We start from the raw sequence: 17,243 nt of genomic DNA, 5'->3' as shown, positions 1-17,243 counted from the left end.
TCATTGGACGGAGCGATCACGTGGTAAACCGCCGCTATCATCGGCGATTTACCGTGATCCATGATCAGCCGGGTCCGGAGGACCTGGCGGTCACGGAGACTCCCGTGTGCGCGCCCCACAGGGCGCGCGGGAGCGCGATTCTGGGAGGACGTACATTGATGCCCTCCCAGAGTTAAGCAACCGCCTTGTAGACGTATTTCGTCTATAGGGCGGTTGTTAAGTGGTTAAGGTAGGCTGCCTGCTAAAAAGTAATGGAATAGTTGCATTTTTTATACATGATTTTGCTGATGTTTTTATGTGTCTGTTAGGTCAGTGTTAAATACAGGTGATACTCGAAAAATGTGAATATCGTGCAAAATTTATTTCACTATTGCAACTTAAAAATTTTAAACTAATATGAGATAAACTCATTACATGCTAAGCAAGATAGTTCAAGCCTTGATTTGTCATAATTGTGATGATTATGGCTTACAGCGCACGAAAACCCCAAATCCACAATCTCAGAAAATTAGAATATTGTGAAAAGGTGCAATCTTCCAGGCTCAAAGTGCCCCCCTCGAATCAGCTAATTAAGCCATAACACCTGCAAAGGGTTCCTGAGCCTTTATATGGTCTCTCAGTCTGGTTCAGTAGGAATCACAATCATGGGAAATACTGCTGACCTTAAAGTTGTGCAGAAAACCATCATTGACACTCTCCATGAGGAGGGAAAGCTTTAAAAGATAATTGCAAGAAGTTGTATGTTCCCAAAGTGTTGTATCAAAGCACATTAATAGAAAGTTATGTGGAAGGGAAAAGTGTGGAATAAAAAGGTGCACAGGCATCAGGGATGACCGCAGCCTGGAGAGGATTGTCAGGAAAAGGCCATTCAAAAGTGTTGGGGACTTTCACAAGAAGTGGACTGAGGCTGGAGTCAGTGCATCAAGAGCCACCACACAGAGATGTATCCTGGACATGGGCTTCAAATGTCGTATTCCTCTTGTCAGCCACTCCTGAACAACAAACAACGTCAGAAGCGTCTTACCTGGGCTAAAGAAAAACACACCTGGTCTGTTGCTCAGTGGTCCAAAGTCCTATTTTCTGATGAGAGCAAATTTTGCATCTCATTTGAAAACCAAGGAGCCGGAGTATGGAGGAAGAATGGCGCTTGAAGTTCAGTGTGAAGTTTCCACAGTCTGTTGATTTGGGGAGCAATGTCATCTGCTGGTGTTGGTCCACTGTGCTTCATTAAGTCCAGGGACAATGCAGCCGTCTACCAGGAGATTTTTGGAGCACTTCATGCTTCCTTCCGCAGGCGAGCTCTATGGGGATGCTGACTTCATTTTCCAACAGGACTTGGCACCTACCCACACTGCCAAAAGCACCAAAACCTGGTTCAATGACCGTGGGATTACTGTGCTTGATTGGCCAGAAAACTCGCCTGACCTGAACCCCATAGAGAATCTATGGGGCATTGCCAAGAGAAAAATGAGAGACATGAGACCAAACAATGCAGAAGAGCTGAAGGCCACTATTGAAGCATCCTGGTCTTCCATAACACCTGAGCAGTACCACAGGCTGATAACTTCCATGCCACGCCGCATTGAGGCAGTAATTGCTGCAAAAGGGGCCCAAACCAAGTACTGAGTACATATGCATGCTTCTACTTTTCAGAGGTCCAATATTGTGCTATGTACAATCCTTGTTTTATTAATTGCATGTAATATTCTAATTTTCTGAGATTGTGGATTTGGGGTTTTCATGAGCTGTAAGCCATAATCATCACAATTATGACAAATCACAGCTTAAACTATCCTGCTTTGCATGTAATGAGACCATCTCATATATTAGTTTCACCTTTTAAGTTTCATTAGTAAAATAAATGAACTTTTGCACGATATTCTATTTTTTTTAGTATAATCTGTATACTAAAGTCAAAGAATCACAACCAGGCTGTTAGCTGTTGTATTAGTAAGCAATGATCAACTCCAGGTATCTTTCCACAGTGGCTTCCTTTAAATACATACTGCTGCTTTTAACCAAAAGTCGCCTTTTTACTCTGAAGTGGAATTGTATTGTCTAATTAATTCAAATATAATTGTATTATCTAATTAAGTCAAATAGAATTGTATAAAGTCCTAACATTTTGCAAAAAAAAAATTAGATTCTAAACAAGATTTCTTTTTCTTTTATACATACAAACTATATCAAAATAGTTATACCCTAGTCATAATTTTTGTTTTGTGAAACTGTTAAATGAGCTTAATTTGATCTTAGTTGAATATAATTGCAGGCTATTACAATCTAGACAGTTCTCGCCTTGAAATATATTGAACACGTTAACTATGCAATGGCATATTAATTTTCTGAGTGTTCTTTTCATGATGCTATATTGCCTCTATACTGTATCTGCATATATCTGTAAAACCTCTCCAAGGAAGGCTCTTACATATATAATTCTGTAGCAGAATGTTTTCATTAGTGTTGATTGCTTTTACAGAATGTTTTAAACATTATGGCTCAAGGCTCTTTGTTTGTTATACATTTTTCAGATATTTTTAAATTATATTATTTATTATTATATTAGCAGCAGCTTTCCATGATCATTACTACATTCTCTTTCTGATTTTGCATTATTGATATCTGTGGTGTGGCCTATAAGCAGTAATGGTATCTCCTGGTAATGAAATGTTGGTTTTACCTTTTGCCCATTTTACTGTTCATTTTGAACAAGGACCTCTCTATTGTCTCTTCAGCAGTTCAGTATAATATTATGCTGTGTTTCTCCTAAACTCTCTAATACACAAAATTGGATGCATACATTATCTGTAAAGAGAACTAATGGCACAATCAGGGAGCAATATTCATTCAGTTGTGATCTGTAAATAAAATAAAAAAATTCCCACCATCTGAGGAATAATTTAGCAAAGGTGGATGCATAGCAAGTACCTGTCATCATGTCTTTTTGCTTTACAATGATACAAAATACCAATTTTGCATCATTAAAAATAAAATAGCTGTGTTTTAAAACAAAATTCAGCAATTTAAAGGCAAAATCTCTCTTTACAAGCTTCCAGACCTCATTTATGGTCTATGCTTGTATACAAAGCTTCCACGTTGAGACTTGCCAATAATATCACATCTCCTAATTGTAAATTGCTCAACCATTTGACAAAATCGCTTGAGTCTGCTATACATCATGACAGACCTGTACCCAGGGCTGGTGCAAGGATTTTTGACACCCTAGGCGGAACCTAATTCCCCCCCCCCCCATGACTCTACTCCCTTTGCCCTGCCCATGTGACAGGAACCAGTACATTGTCTCTGCTTCCTCTAGTGCCGACTCCGTTAGTCAAATTGATGCTTGGGGGTGTCAGGGCGTGAACCCGCGATCTGGGCTTCCCATCCCACCATCCCAAAACAGTAGGTGGCAGGCCACATAAGAGGGCGCCAGCGGTTGGACACCCCTGCTGTAAGGCATGCATTGTGTGTTTCTGTGTGGAGGCCTCCACTCCTCAGATTGGCACAGATGACAGCTGGGAAGGTCCTCCTGTTTGTGGAGGAGGAGGAGGCCTCAAAAGGAGAGTAATAGGCCCAGGCAACATCACATCACCCATCCATTTGAAGCAATGTATGGACAGACATCCTATACCACTGCAGAAGGGGGACCCTTACATCCAGGCCAGGTACTCGGTACAATGACATCACACATGTGAGGAAAGATCGGTTTATACAACACTATACATTATATAAACAATGTCAGTGTTCTTCACTGTGTAAACATGCACACTGATATTCTGTTAGATTTCCATTCCCAGAGATTATCAGTTGTCCCAGAGGTGATTCCTTATTTTTGTGTACCTTTGTGAGTGCATATGGTGGGGCTTTCATTTAGGACAAACTTAAGTGTTATCCTTTGATGTTAACTTGGCCTCTTTCAAGATATCTTCTAAAGCGGGCACATACTGTTTGGTTGGATCTTACACCTCAAATTAGTAAAGGGGCCTAATATATCAGGATTTTGACCTTCATTCTTTCTTTGTAATGACTCCAAACATCTCAAAACCGCAATCTCCTCAGTTGTAAAATCATTTTAAATGTCACCATTATTTTTTGCATACTCTTTATTTTTTAAGGGCTAGTTTTCTTGCAAATAGGTAAAGATATTAAACCAAATAAAAAAAAAAAGACAAAAATCCGACATATGCCAGGCCTTTGTCCAACATCTTAATAAAATGTGTATTGAGAATTACTGATGATAAATAAACTTATAATCCTAATTTTATTCTCTCCTGGGGTACATTTCCTCATGATCTCACTCAACATTATTTATATCTCCTCTCCTAGGGGAACATCCCTCTGCGCTGCTGTCCTGTGCCTACATGCCTCAACCTGTCTCTGCTCCTCAGATATCTTTGCAGCATTTGTCCTGTTTGAAAATCTCAATCTTCTAAAAAACCTTCCTTAGATGCATTATACATGTTTTTTTAGAGGGTCCCTATTTGTATTGCCCCTTGATGACTCTCCTCTTCTCATAGCACGGCTCCTTCTCAAGTTTTCTGATTCCTGTAAAATAATGAATCCTCTATCATTACTTTCTTTACCACTAGAGATCTCTACCTCACTCAAACTCTGTTCATTTACATTATTATTATTATACAGGATTTATATATCGCCAACAGCTTGCACAGCACTTTACAGTGCAGGGAGACACTACACCAACAGTACAATTTAAAACAAGAGGGTTAGAGAAGCCCTGCTTCTGCGAGCTTACAATCTAAAAGGGAGGGGCTGGTGAAACAAAAGGTAGGGACTGTGAGGGATGAACTGATGAGGGGAGTAGAAGATTTAGTTGTTAGCTGGAGGCAGGATAGGCCACCCTGAAAGGATGAGTTTTCAGGGATCTCCTAAAAGTGAACAGAGTAGGAGATAGCTGGACAGATTGGTGTAGTGCGTGCCAGAGGATGGGAGAGACTCTAAAGAAGTCCTGGAGACGAGCATGGGAGGATGAGACAAGGAAACTAGAGAGTAGAAGGTCTTGTGAGGAGCGGAGAGGATGGTTTGGGTGAGATTTGGAGGCAAGATTGGTGATGTAGCTTGGGGCAGAATTGTGAATGGCTTTGTATGTTATTGTGAGTGTTTTGAATTTTATTATTTGGGCAATGGGAAGCCAGTGGAGGGATTGGCAGAGAGGAATGGCGGACACTGAACGGTTGGTAAGATGGATGAGTCTGGTAGCGGCATTCATAATAGACTGAAGTGGGGATAGCTTGTAGAGAGGTAGGCCAATGAGGAGGGAGTTACAATAGTCAAGGCGAGAGATAACAAATTACTTTGTGGTCTTGACGGTTAGAAAGGAGTGTACTTTGGAGATGTTTCAGAGGTGAAATCTGGACAATTTGGACAGTGATTGGATTTGAGGCTGAAAGGTCAGGTCAGAGTCTAGGATTACACCTAGTACCTTGGCATGAGGGGAGGGTCTGATGGTTTTATTGATCTTGATAGAGAAGTCTGGGGGGGGGGGCATTGGCTGGAGGAAAAATTATGAGCTCAGTTTTAGAAAGATTGACTTTGAGGAAGTGGTGTGACATCCATGCTGATATGTAAGGTAGTAGGTTAGTAATGCGAGAGGAGATTGAAGGAGTGAGGTGAGGAGTAGATAGATAGATTTGTGTGTCATCAGCATAGAGATGATACTGAAAGCCATGGGAGTTTATTAACAGACCCATGGAGGCGTTCTAAATGGAGACAAGAATGGGTCCAAGGACAGAATCTTGAGGTACCCCTACAGAAAGGGGCAATTGAGAGGAGGAAACTGAGTTATAGGTCACACTGAAGGAGCTCTGTGATAGGTAGGAGGAAAGCCAGGAGAGTGCAGAGTCGTGAAGGCCAAAAGAGTGGAGTTTTTTGAGGAGGAGGGGATGGTCAACAGTATCAAAGGCTGAAGAGAGGTCGAATAGTATGAGCATGGAGTAGTGGCCATTGGTTTTATCAGTTAGTAGGTCATTAGTGAGCCATCAGCATGGAGGAGGACTGGATCGCATCTGCAGCAGTCATCAGCATGGGGGAGGACTGGATCACATCAGCAGCAGTCATCCGCATGGAGGAGGACCGGTTTGCATTGGCAGCAGTCATTTGCATGGAGGAGGACTGGATTACATCAGCAGCAGTCATCCACATGGAGGAGGACTGGATCGCATAGGAAGCAGTCATCCGCATGGAGGAGGACTGGATCGCATAGGAAGCAGTCATCCGCATGGAGGAGGACTGGATCGCATTAGCAGCAATCATCAGCATGGAGGAGGACTGGATCACATTGGCAGCAGTCATCAGCATGGAGGAGGACTGGATCACATTGGCAGAAGTCATCCACATGGAGGAGGACTGGTTTGCATTGGCAACAGTCATCGACATGGAGGAGGACTGGTTAGGATGAAGGAAAAAAGCTGGGACAGCCGCACTCCAAAAAAACTCCTCCTTTAATTAAAAATCACAAAATACATGCCACAGCAAAAAACAGCACAACAAAAGAAAAGCTGACGTTTCGCACTATGCCTTAGTGCTTCTTCATAGCTCATATGCTAAGGCATAGTGCGAAACGTCAGCTTTTCTTTTGTTGTGCTGTTTTTTGCTGTGGCATGTATTTTTTGATTTTTAATTAAAGGAGGAGTTTTTTTCGAGTGCGGCTGTCCCAGCTTTTTTCCTTCATCCTAACCTGCATTTTGATTGCACTGCCTGCACCCTTGGCTCGGACCACAGGAATCAGATTACCTGGTTCTCTTTGAGCGGTTACCCACTCTCTCATTTCATTTCGGACATGGAGGAGGACTGGATCACATTGGCAGCAGTCATCCGCATGGAGGAGGACTGGATTGCATCGCCAGCAGTCATCCACATGGAGGAGGACTGGGTCACATTAGCAGCAGTCATTCGCATGGAGGAGGACTGGATCGTATAGGAAGCAGTCATCCGCATGGAGGAGGACTGGATCGCATCAGCAGTAATCATCAGCATAGAGGAGGACTGCATCACATCGGCAGCAGTCATCAGCGTGGAGGAAGACTGGATAGCATCAGCAGCAGTCATCAGCATGGAGGAAGACTGGATCACATTGGCAGCAGTCATCAGCATGGAGGAGGACTGGATCACATTGGCAGAAGTCATCCACATGGAGGAGGACTGGTTTGCATTGGCAACAGTCATCCACATGGAGGAGGACTGGATCACATTGGCAGCAGTCATCCGCATGGAGGAGGACTGGATCGCATCAGCAGCAGTCATCGCATAGAGGAGGACTAAATCACATCAACAGCAGTCATCTGCATGGAGGAGGACTGGATCGCATCGGCAGCAATCATCAGCATGGAGAAGGACTGGATCGCATCGACAGCAGTCATCTGCATGGAGGAGGACTGGATTGCATCGGCAGCAGTCATCTGCATGAAGGACTGGGCACCATCAGCAGGCAACATAAATAGGGGCAGAGTTGTAAGAGCAAGAGAAACGTTTTGTTTATTTTTGGGCTTGGATACTGGAGTCCTGCACATAGTTTCCTTGTGCTGACCAGACTGTACTGCTGATGGAAAGGTATTAATAGTACTGGGGGAAATAGAGGGAAGAGTAGCAGAAATACAGGAAGAGGCCTGAGACTTTTCTATAGACAATGGTACTGCAGGGGGAGCTTTCGATGGATTGCATACAGAGGAAGTGTGGTTACTGGTGGCAGAGTACTGATCTACAGGAGGTAAGGTACACTCAGTAGCAGCAGAGGTTGCTAAGGGTAACAGAGGAACAGATTATTACTCTTTAGAAGCAGATACAACTTTATGTGACTCATCTAGCACTGGGGATATGATCTCCGACCAAGCTTGTAGCAGGGTGAACTAAAATCAGTTTGTCTCTCCCTAGCTCACATTGCTCAATTAACCACTTACCCCCCGGACCATATTGCTGGTCAAAGACCAGAGCACTTTTTGCGATTCGGGACTGCGTCGCTTTAACTGACAATTGCGCGGTCGTGCGACGTGGCTCCTAAACAAAATTGGCGTCCTTTTTTCCCCACAAATAGAGCTTTCTTTTGGTGGTATTTGATCACCTCTGCGGTTTTTATTTTTTGCGCTATAAACAAAAATAAAGCGACAATTTTGAAAAAAATGAATATTTTTTACTTTTTGCTTTAATAAATATCCCCCAAAAATATATAAAAAAACATGTTTTTTCTCAGTTTAGGCCGATACGTATTCTTCTACGTATTTTTCGTTAAAAAAAATCGCAATAAGCGTCTATTGATTGGTTTGCGCAAAAGTTATAGCGTTTACAAAATAGGGGGTACATTGTATGAACAGAAGATCAGCATTTCCCCCGCTGACAGGACCGGGAGCTGTGTGTTTACACACACAGCTCCCGATCCCCGCTCTGTAACTAGCAATCGCGGGTGCCCGGCGGCGATCGCGCCCGCCGGGCACACGCACGGGAGTCGGGGGCGAGCGGGGGGCGCACGCGTGCACCTCCGGCGGCGCGCATGCGCCCCTAGTGGCCGCTTTAAGAGCCGATGTAGTATGACGTGCTCTCGCCCAGGAGAGCCGACCTGCCGCCGTAGAATGATGGCAGCTGGTTGGCAAGTAGTTAAACAGTTCACAGCAGCAATACAATCCAAGACCACCTGTTGTGAATAGGATGAATACAGCTGAAAAAAAGAACCTACACAATGTTTCAGCAACCATCCCAAAAATCCAGTCTGGTAAATAGGAAATGGAGGAGTAAAAACATAATCGCCCTGAGAGGTAAACTGAAATGGTAGCTCAGAACCGACCTGAATCTAAGGTTGCACTAAGGGAAAATCTGCTCTCAGCAGCTAAAGCATATGCTGTCAGAATGCTTCCCAACAGTGTCTCCTCAGTGAGATCCTGCCAAATGAATAAAAAAAATCCTTATCCTGTACTGCAAGTTGCACATGGAAAATAACTTTAACTCTGAGCATCTTGGCCAAGGAAAAGCAAAAATCCAAAGCGACTTGCTCCCAATTTACAAGTGAAGCTGGTCTTTGGTGGGCATCACGATTATGTCAGGAATCAGCAGCTAAAAAGACCAGACATGTAGCTACACAAGGGAACTAAGACCAAACAATCAAAGTATATATGTCTTTAAGGTGATATTTATTTACAGTGAACACACAGCAAACCACGAACGCAGCAAACAACAAACATGAACAACCCGAAAGACAAACAAGAACCAACCCCACTGACAAAATCACTAACCAACAAAACTGAAGACTAAGTACAACTATATACAAGGTACAGATAGGGGTGCAGGGATACAAGGTAGAGGGATCATGTCTGAGTACTGAGCATAGAGAAGCAGGAGCGGGGCAGGGGGGTACAAACTGGATCAGGCTAAGCAGGAATAACAGGCAGCAAGAAAGGGATCAAAATCATGACACGCCGGGGAGGGGAAGAATAGCCTTAAGTAGCTCCCCAGGATTGAAAGAGTTCAATCTTTGCTTCATCAGGTCAGAAAATCTTGTTTCTCATGGTCTGAGAGTCCTTCAAGTGCCTTTTGGCAAACTCCAGGCTGGCTGTCATGTGCCTTTTACTAAGGAGTGGCTTCTGTCTGGCCACTCTACCATACAGGCATTATTGGTGGAGTGCTTCAGAGATTGTTATTCTTCTGGAAGGTTCTCCTCTCTCTACAGAGAAACGCTGGAGCTCTGTCAGAGTGACCATTGGGTTGTCACCTCCCTGACTAAGGCCCTTCTCCCCCGATCACTCATTATGACCGGGCGGCCCTCTCTAGGAAGTGTTCTGGTGGTTACAAACGTATTCTATTTACGGATGATGGAGGCCACTGTGCTCAATGCTGCTTTCTACGGAGGTCTACAGACAATTCCTTGGACTTCATGGCTTGGTTTCTGCTCTGACATGCACTGTTAACTGTGGGACCTTATATAGACAGGTGTGTGCCTTTCCAAATTATGTCCAATCAACTGAATTTACCACATGTGGACTCCAATCAGATTGTAGAAACATCTCAAGGATTATCAGTGGAAACAGGATGCACCTGAGCTCAATTTTGAGTGTCATGGCAAAGGCTGTGAATATGTATGCACATGTGATTTTTTTATTTTTATTTTTAATACATTTGCAAAGATTTCAAAAACCTTCTTTCACATAATTATGGAGTATTGTTAGTATAATTTTGACAAACATTATGAATTGAATCCATTTAGGAATAATGCCGCATACACACCATCACTTTATGTGATGAAAAAAAACGACACTTTCTGTGAAGTAAAAAATGACGTTTTTGAAACTTCAATTTTCAAAGACGAAGTTGCCTACACACCATCGTTTTTCTCACAATGTTCTTGCAAAGTGAGGTTACGTTCCACCACGTTTTTCCATTGAAGCTTGCTTCATAACTAGCTTCTGGGCATGCGTGGATGAAAAAACGTCTTAGAAAACGACGTTTTTTGCTACACACGGTCAATTTCTGTGAAGTAAAAAGTGCACTTTTGAAAAACGACACATAAAATTGAAGCATGCTTCAATTTTTTTTGGTCGTTTTTTACAAGACATAAAACGACGTTTTCCCCCACACACAGTCAATTAAAGTGACGTTTTTAAAAACGTCATTTTTTTTCATCACATAAAGTGATGGTGTGTACGCGGCATAAGGCTGTAACATAACAAAATGTGGAAAAAGTGAAGCGCTGTATATACTTTCCGGATGCACCGTCTCTCACACTCTCTCCTAACTAGTGACTGCACCAACTTTGGCCAAGTATAGTTCTGGCATAAACTAGAAATAGACTTAACAAAACCAATGATCTAACAGCCACCCACTCAATGGGAGCTGAAATTGGAATGCCTGCTTTACTGTCTTCACTGGACTTAATTTAGGGACATTCTTTTTTATCATGGTCATACTGGTGTTTTGTGGGATACTGGTGACCACCAGTGCATCCATGTGTTGCTTTCTATGCACTTAAAAATTTGTGTTCATGTTTTGCTTCTATAGTCTATATTGTTGTTGATTGTTGGTTGATTTGTTGGGTATATTATTATATCTCCCAGGTTGCTTGCGTCATTGCTGTCAGAGTTCTGACCTTCTGCTACTAGGCATGTTGGCTCTCCCCATCATAGGGGGGCTTCATGGGGGAATGTGCAGCTATTTTTTTTTCAGTCCCCAATTTTTGTTAATTTTGTATTAACCCCCTATTTTTATTTCACACACCCTTTTTTTCACTGTGGTTCTTTTGGGTGTGTGTCCGGGGACTACCTCTCAAATTAGAGTAGTATCCTGGAATGTTCAAGGCTTAAATATTACCAGAAAAAGATCTTGAGTTCTTGATAATGTCTGGAGATCAAGGGCTCATATAGTTATTTTGCAGGAAACATAGTTCCAGACAGGGAAAGTGCCTAAACTCCACCATTAGAGGTATCATAGTAGTAAACATAGCACAACACTGCACTCTAAATTGAGTTGAGTATGTATTGTCATTTCTAGATATGCTAATTAGTCTCTTTTAGGTAAAATTTTGGATAACCAAGGCAGATTCTTGTTTCTGGGGAGAATTGTTAATGGGGAAAGTTAACTCTGGTCAATACTCCATTATTCCATACACATAGGGCCAGATTCAGGTAGATCGGCGCATCTTTGTGCCAGCGTAGCGCATCTCATATGCGCTACGCCGACGTAACTCTAAGGCCCCGTACAGACGACCGAACATGTATGCTGAAACTGGTCCGCGGACCAGTTTCAGCATACATGTTCGGTTGTGTGTAGGCCCGAGCGTGCAGGATTCCAGCAAACATTTGCCCGCCGGGCCTTTTCCCACCGGGCAAATATTTCCGGGCTTGTTTTAAAACAACCCCGCTGGAATCCTGCCCGCTCGGACATGTTCGGTCGTCTGTACAGACCTACCGTGCATGTCCGAGCGCCCGCCATCCCTCGCATGTGTCGAATGACTTCGACGAATGCGTGGAAGCATTTAACTGGCAGGCGGACACGCCCCGCGTATTGTTTATGCGCGGATTTCTGTATGATGGTGAGTACAGCCACCATACAGAAATCCCCGGGCAGACATGTACGGTGAAAACGGTCCGACAGACCGGTTTCATCGTACATGTTTGCTCGTCAGTACCCGGCATAAGAGGCAAGAGCAGTATTCACAAAGCACTCACTCCCTACGTCCCTACGTTGCGCCAGCGTAACGTAAATTGGCCGGCGTAAGCCCGCCTAATTCAAAGTAGGAAGGTAGTGGGCGTGATACATTTAAATTAACAGTGACCCCATGCAAATGTAGGGCCGAACGAACGGTGCATGCGCCGTCCCGTGGACGCTTCCCAGTGTGCATGCTCAGAATCATGTCGGATCGAACGCCTAAGATACGTCGAATCACTGAACGTAACCTTCGCCCAGCCCTATTCACATAGTACTACGTAAACAACGTAAAATACGACGGCTGTTCCGTTGTCCATACCTTTGCATGGGATGTGCCTCCTATAGGTGGAATAACTTTACGCAGGACATACGCCTTGTGTAAACGGCGTATACTACTGCGACGGGCGTAAGTACGTTCGTGAATCGGCGTATCTCGGTCATTTACATATTCAACGCATAAATCAATGTTTGCGCCCCTTACGGCCAACGTAAATATGCGCCCAGGCTCCGACGGCGTAGGAGACTTACGTCGGTCGGATGAAGCCACATTTCAGGCGTATCTTGTGTTAAAAGTCAGGCACATAGATACGACGGCGCATCTGTGCACTTACGCTGCGTATCTCAAGATACGTCAGCGTAAGTGTTTCCTGAATCCGGGCCTTTTTATTTTGCCGCGTACACACATGATCAGTCTTTCCGATGGAATTCTGCTCAAGCTTGGCTTGTGCACACACAGTCACACAAATGTTCTCAGAACTTTGGTCCGTCAAGAATGCAGTGACGTACAACACTACGACAAGCTGAGAAAATTAAGTTCAATGCTTCCGAGCATGCGTCAAATTGTTTCCGAGCATGTGTCGGAATTTTGCTACAGACAATCGGATTTTCCGTCTGAAAATTTGAGAACCAGCTCTCAATCTTTTGCTGGCAGAAATTCTGCCAGGATGGAGCATACACACGGTCGAAATTTCCATTCAAAAGCTCACATCGCAAAATAATTTTGACTCCATGGTCAGACCATGACCCTATCTTACTGCAACTCTCAGACTTGACAACTAAAATAGCCAAATCACATTGGCGTTTAAGTGAATCCCTTCTCAGCAATGAATCTTTTTGCCTTGATATTTCTACCCATATAAAATCTTACTTTGAATTTAATAAGGCAGAAGATACTACTCCTGCAATCAATTGGGCAGCACATAAAGCGTCTGTTGGAGGGTTCCTCATCCAGTTATCTTCCAGGCTTAAAAAAGCACGAGACTAGTTGATAGCTGCCAAAACTACGGAATTTGATCTCTAGCCACCCACCATAAACATTCCCCATCCCCTGACCTGTTGACCAAGCTTGAACAAGCTTGCTTAGAACTTAACAATTGCCTCACCACAAAAGCTGAGAAGCATTGAACTGCCAGGGCCTCGCACGTCGCCGCGTCATCGTCGCGGCCTCATCGCCGCGTATCGTGTGCGCGCAGATTTCTGTATGATGGTGTGTACAGCCACCATACAGAAATCTCCGGGCGGGCATGTACGCTGAAAACGCTCCAGCGGACCGTTTTCATCGTACATGTTTGCCCGTCTGTACGAGGCCTAACATTTACTACAAGAAATTCTCGGAACAGCTGGTCCCACATATGGCTCTCTATTTTAATTCCTTGCAGAGCGGAGGTGTGGTCCCTCTAGGATGAAAATAAGGCCTACATTAGCGTTACTCCTAAACCCAATAAGGATACTACTGATGTTCTTAATTATCGCCCGATCTCGTTAATCAACTGCGATTTAAAAATTCTTACGAAACTTCTAGCTTTACGACTAAACACCTTTTTGGCGAGATATATCCATTAGGATCAGTCAGGATTCATTGTTGGGCGCCAAACGCTAGACCAAATTCGTAGAACTATAACGTTGATTTCAGCTGTACGTTCTAACTGGGATACCCCCCCCTTCTTCTTCTTTCATTAGACCTTCATACGGCTTTTGATAGTGTTTATTGGAGTTATTTATTCACTACTTTAGAAACTTTTGGGTTTGGCCCTAACTTTCTATCCTTATTGAAAACTTTTTATGGATCTCCGTCAGCTCAGGTTCCAATACGGGGTTATAAATCGTCGTCATTCACTATCAAGCGTGGTACGAGACAGGGATGCCCGCTCTCGCCTTTACTTTTTGCACTAGCCATCAAACCCTTGGCAATTGCAATTCGGTCGCATCCTAGTAATCGGTTGTGGGCAACAAGTCCATAAATGTGCCCTATTTGCCGATGATGTTCTTATGTACTGTATATTACTAACCCTCAGGTTACTCTCCCCCATTTGCTATCATTATTGGACCAGTTCTCTAGGCTCTCCGGTCTCTCCCTGAACCCTCACAAAACAACGTCCCTTAATGTCTCCCTTCCCCACTCCACGGTGCAGATCCTTCGGGATGACTACAGTTTTCAATGGGCACCACATTCTCTTTTATATTTAGGGGTCTAAATAACATCTTCTATTGAGACACTCTACAAAGCTAATTATCCCCCATTGTTTAAAAAACTTAAAGAAGATCTTCGCTGTTGGGCGGATTATTCCTTATCATGGTTTGGCAGAATCAACTCCGTCAAAATGACGCTTTTACCCAGGTTACTCTATTATTTTCGAACTCTACCAGTGGCTGTCCCGAGAGGAGATTTGCAGTGTCTACAAGCCGAGGTTCTTTGTTTCATATTGGGTAATAGAAGACCTCGACTGAACAAACAGATTTTATATGCCCCAAAATTAAAGGGGGGTCTGGGTCTTCCTAAATTGCAAAACTATTTTCAAGCTGCTCAGATTGCCCAACTTGCCTATACTACAGCGGAAGGTTCTGCACCTCTTTGGATCTCGATTGGGCACTTTCCTGTCACCCATTGGCCATAGGATCATTGATGTGGCTTCCCAGCCGACCATGCCCTGGTATATTATGCCCTTCTTTATCGCATTCATTGGCGGTTTGGGATAGAGTGCGTCACCGGGCATCTTTATCATTCCCACACCTTTAGCTCCCATTTTTTGCAACCCGGAGTTTCCGCCGGGGGTTGGTGCCACAATCATTTCATTGGTGACTAAATAAGGGATTGCTTAGAATTGGCGATTACCTTAATGGTAATCAGATATATTCTTTCCAACATTTAAGGACAAGATGCAGGTACCTGATAGTGAAATATTCAGATTTAATAAATTATATTCTTTGTCAAATGCAAACTTAATCTTATTACTGAGCCACTTACACTTACAACATTTGAGTTGGCTTGCCAGGCAAGGGGTCTATTGAAGGAATGGATATCTGCAGTCTATACTTCCCTCACGGAACCAAACTCAAAACTTTCCTATATGACGCAGTGGGAAAAAGACCTGAATATTACTATTGATTTATCGGATTGGCAAGACATGGCCTATAATTTATCTAAAGTCTCCATCAATACTACGTTAATTGAAGCCAACTATAAAACGCTTTTACGTTGGTATCTGGTACCGACTCGGGTGGCCAAAATGCATCCGTCCACTTCGCCTAACTGTCTTAGGCGCTGTGGTCAATTGGGGACAATGTATCGTGTTTGGTGGCAGTGCCCCCTGGTGACTAGATTTTGGATTAGGATATTTAATTTGATAAATTTGGTGACGGGGTAAACATCCGTAGATCCCCTGAGATAGCCTTGTTTCATAGATTACCTGATGAGGTGCACAGGAAATCAATAAAATTAATCACATATACAGTCCTGATTAAAAGTTTAAGACCACTTGAAAAATGGCAAAAAATCTTATTTTACATTGTTGGATCTTAACAAGGTTCCAAGTAGAGCTTTAACATGCAACAAGAAGAAATGAGAGTGAGACAAAACATTTTTTCAGCATTCAATTAATTAAAAATAACAAATAAACTGAAACAGGCTGTTTTTCAGCTGATCAAAAGTTTAGGACCACACCTCCAAAAAAAAACTAAACCCCCCCAAAACAGAAATCCAACTTCCAAAGATGAACTCAGTAATGAGTAGCTCCGCCGTTATTGTTGATCACTTCAAAAATAGTTTTGGCATGCTTGATGCAAGCGTTTCCATGAGGTGAGTGGGAACATTTCTCCAAGTGGTGAAGACAGCCGCACGAAGGCCATCTACTGTCTGGAACTGTTGTCCATTTTTGTAAACTTCCCTTGCCATCCATCCCCAAAGGTTCTCAATTGGATTTAGATCAGGGGAACACGCAGGATGGGCCAAAGGAGTGATGTTATTCTCCTGGAAAAAGTCCCTTGTCTTGTGGGCATTGTGTACTGTAGCATTGTCCTGTTGAAAAACCCAGTCGTTACCACACAGACGAGGGCCCTTAGTCATGAGGAATGCTCTCTGCAACATCTGGACATAGCCAGCGGCCGTTTGACGCCCCCTGCACTTCCTGAAGCTCCATTGTTCCACTGAAGGAAAAAGCACCCCAGACCATTATGGTGCCCCCTCCACTGTGGCGCGTAGAAAACATCTCAGGTGGGATCTGCTTGTCATGCCAGTAACGTTGGAAACCATCAGGACCATCAAGGTTACATTTTTTCTCATCAGAGAATAAAACTTTCTTCCACCTTTGAATCTCCCATGTTTGGTGCTCTTTTGCAAAGTCCAAACGAGCAGTTCTGTGGCGTTCAAGGAGACGCGGTTTTCTGAAGATGTTTTTTGTTTTTGAAGCCCTTCAGTCTCAGATGCCTTCTAAGGCCTTGTACACACGACCGAACATGTCCGCTGAAACTGGTCTGTCGGGCCAGTTTCCGCGGACATGTCCGACCGTGTGTAGAGCCTACAGTTTTCCGACCTAGCGGACAGGTTTCCAGCGGACAAAAGTTTCTTAGAATGCTAAGAAACTTGTCCGCTGAAAGCCTGTCCGTCGGACATGTCCGATGGTTAGTACGACTCATCGGACATGTCCGCTGGCCCGAATTGATTCAACGCATGCGTGGAAGCATTGAACTCCCATGTCAGAGAACGTCGGTGTCTTCTACGTCACCGCGTTCTCTGTCCGCGGGGATTTTGGTCTGCTGGTGTGTACACACATCAGACCAAAAGATCCCAGCAGGACCGTTTTCATCGGACATGTCTGCTCATGTGT

Source organism: Rana temporaria, chromosome 1 (assembly GCF_905171775.1).
Source record: "Rana temporaria chromosome 1, aRanTem1.1, whole genome shotgun sequence".
Lineage (NCBI taxonomy): Eukaryota > Metazoa > Chordata > Amphibia > Anura > Ranidae > Rana > Rana temporaria.
The sequence above is the reverse complement of the archived record's forward strand: the minus strand, read 5'-3'. Positions refer to the sequence as shown.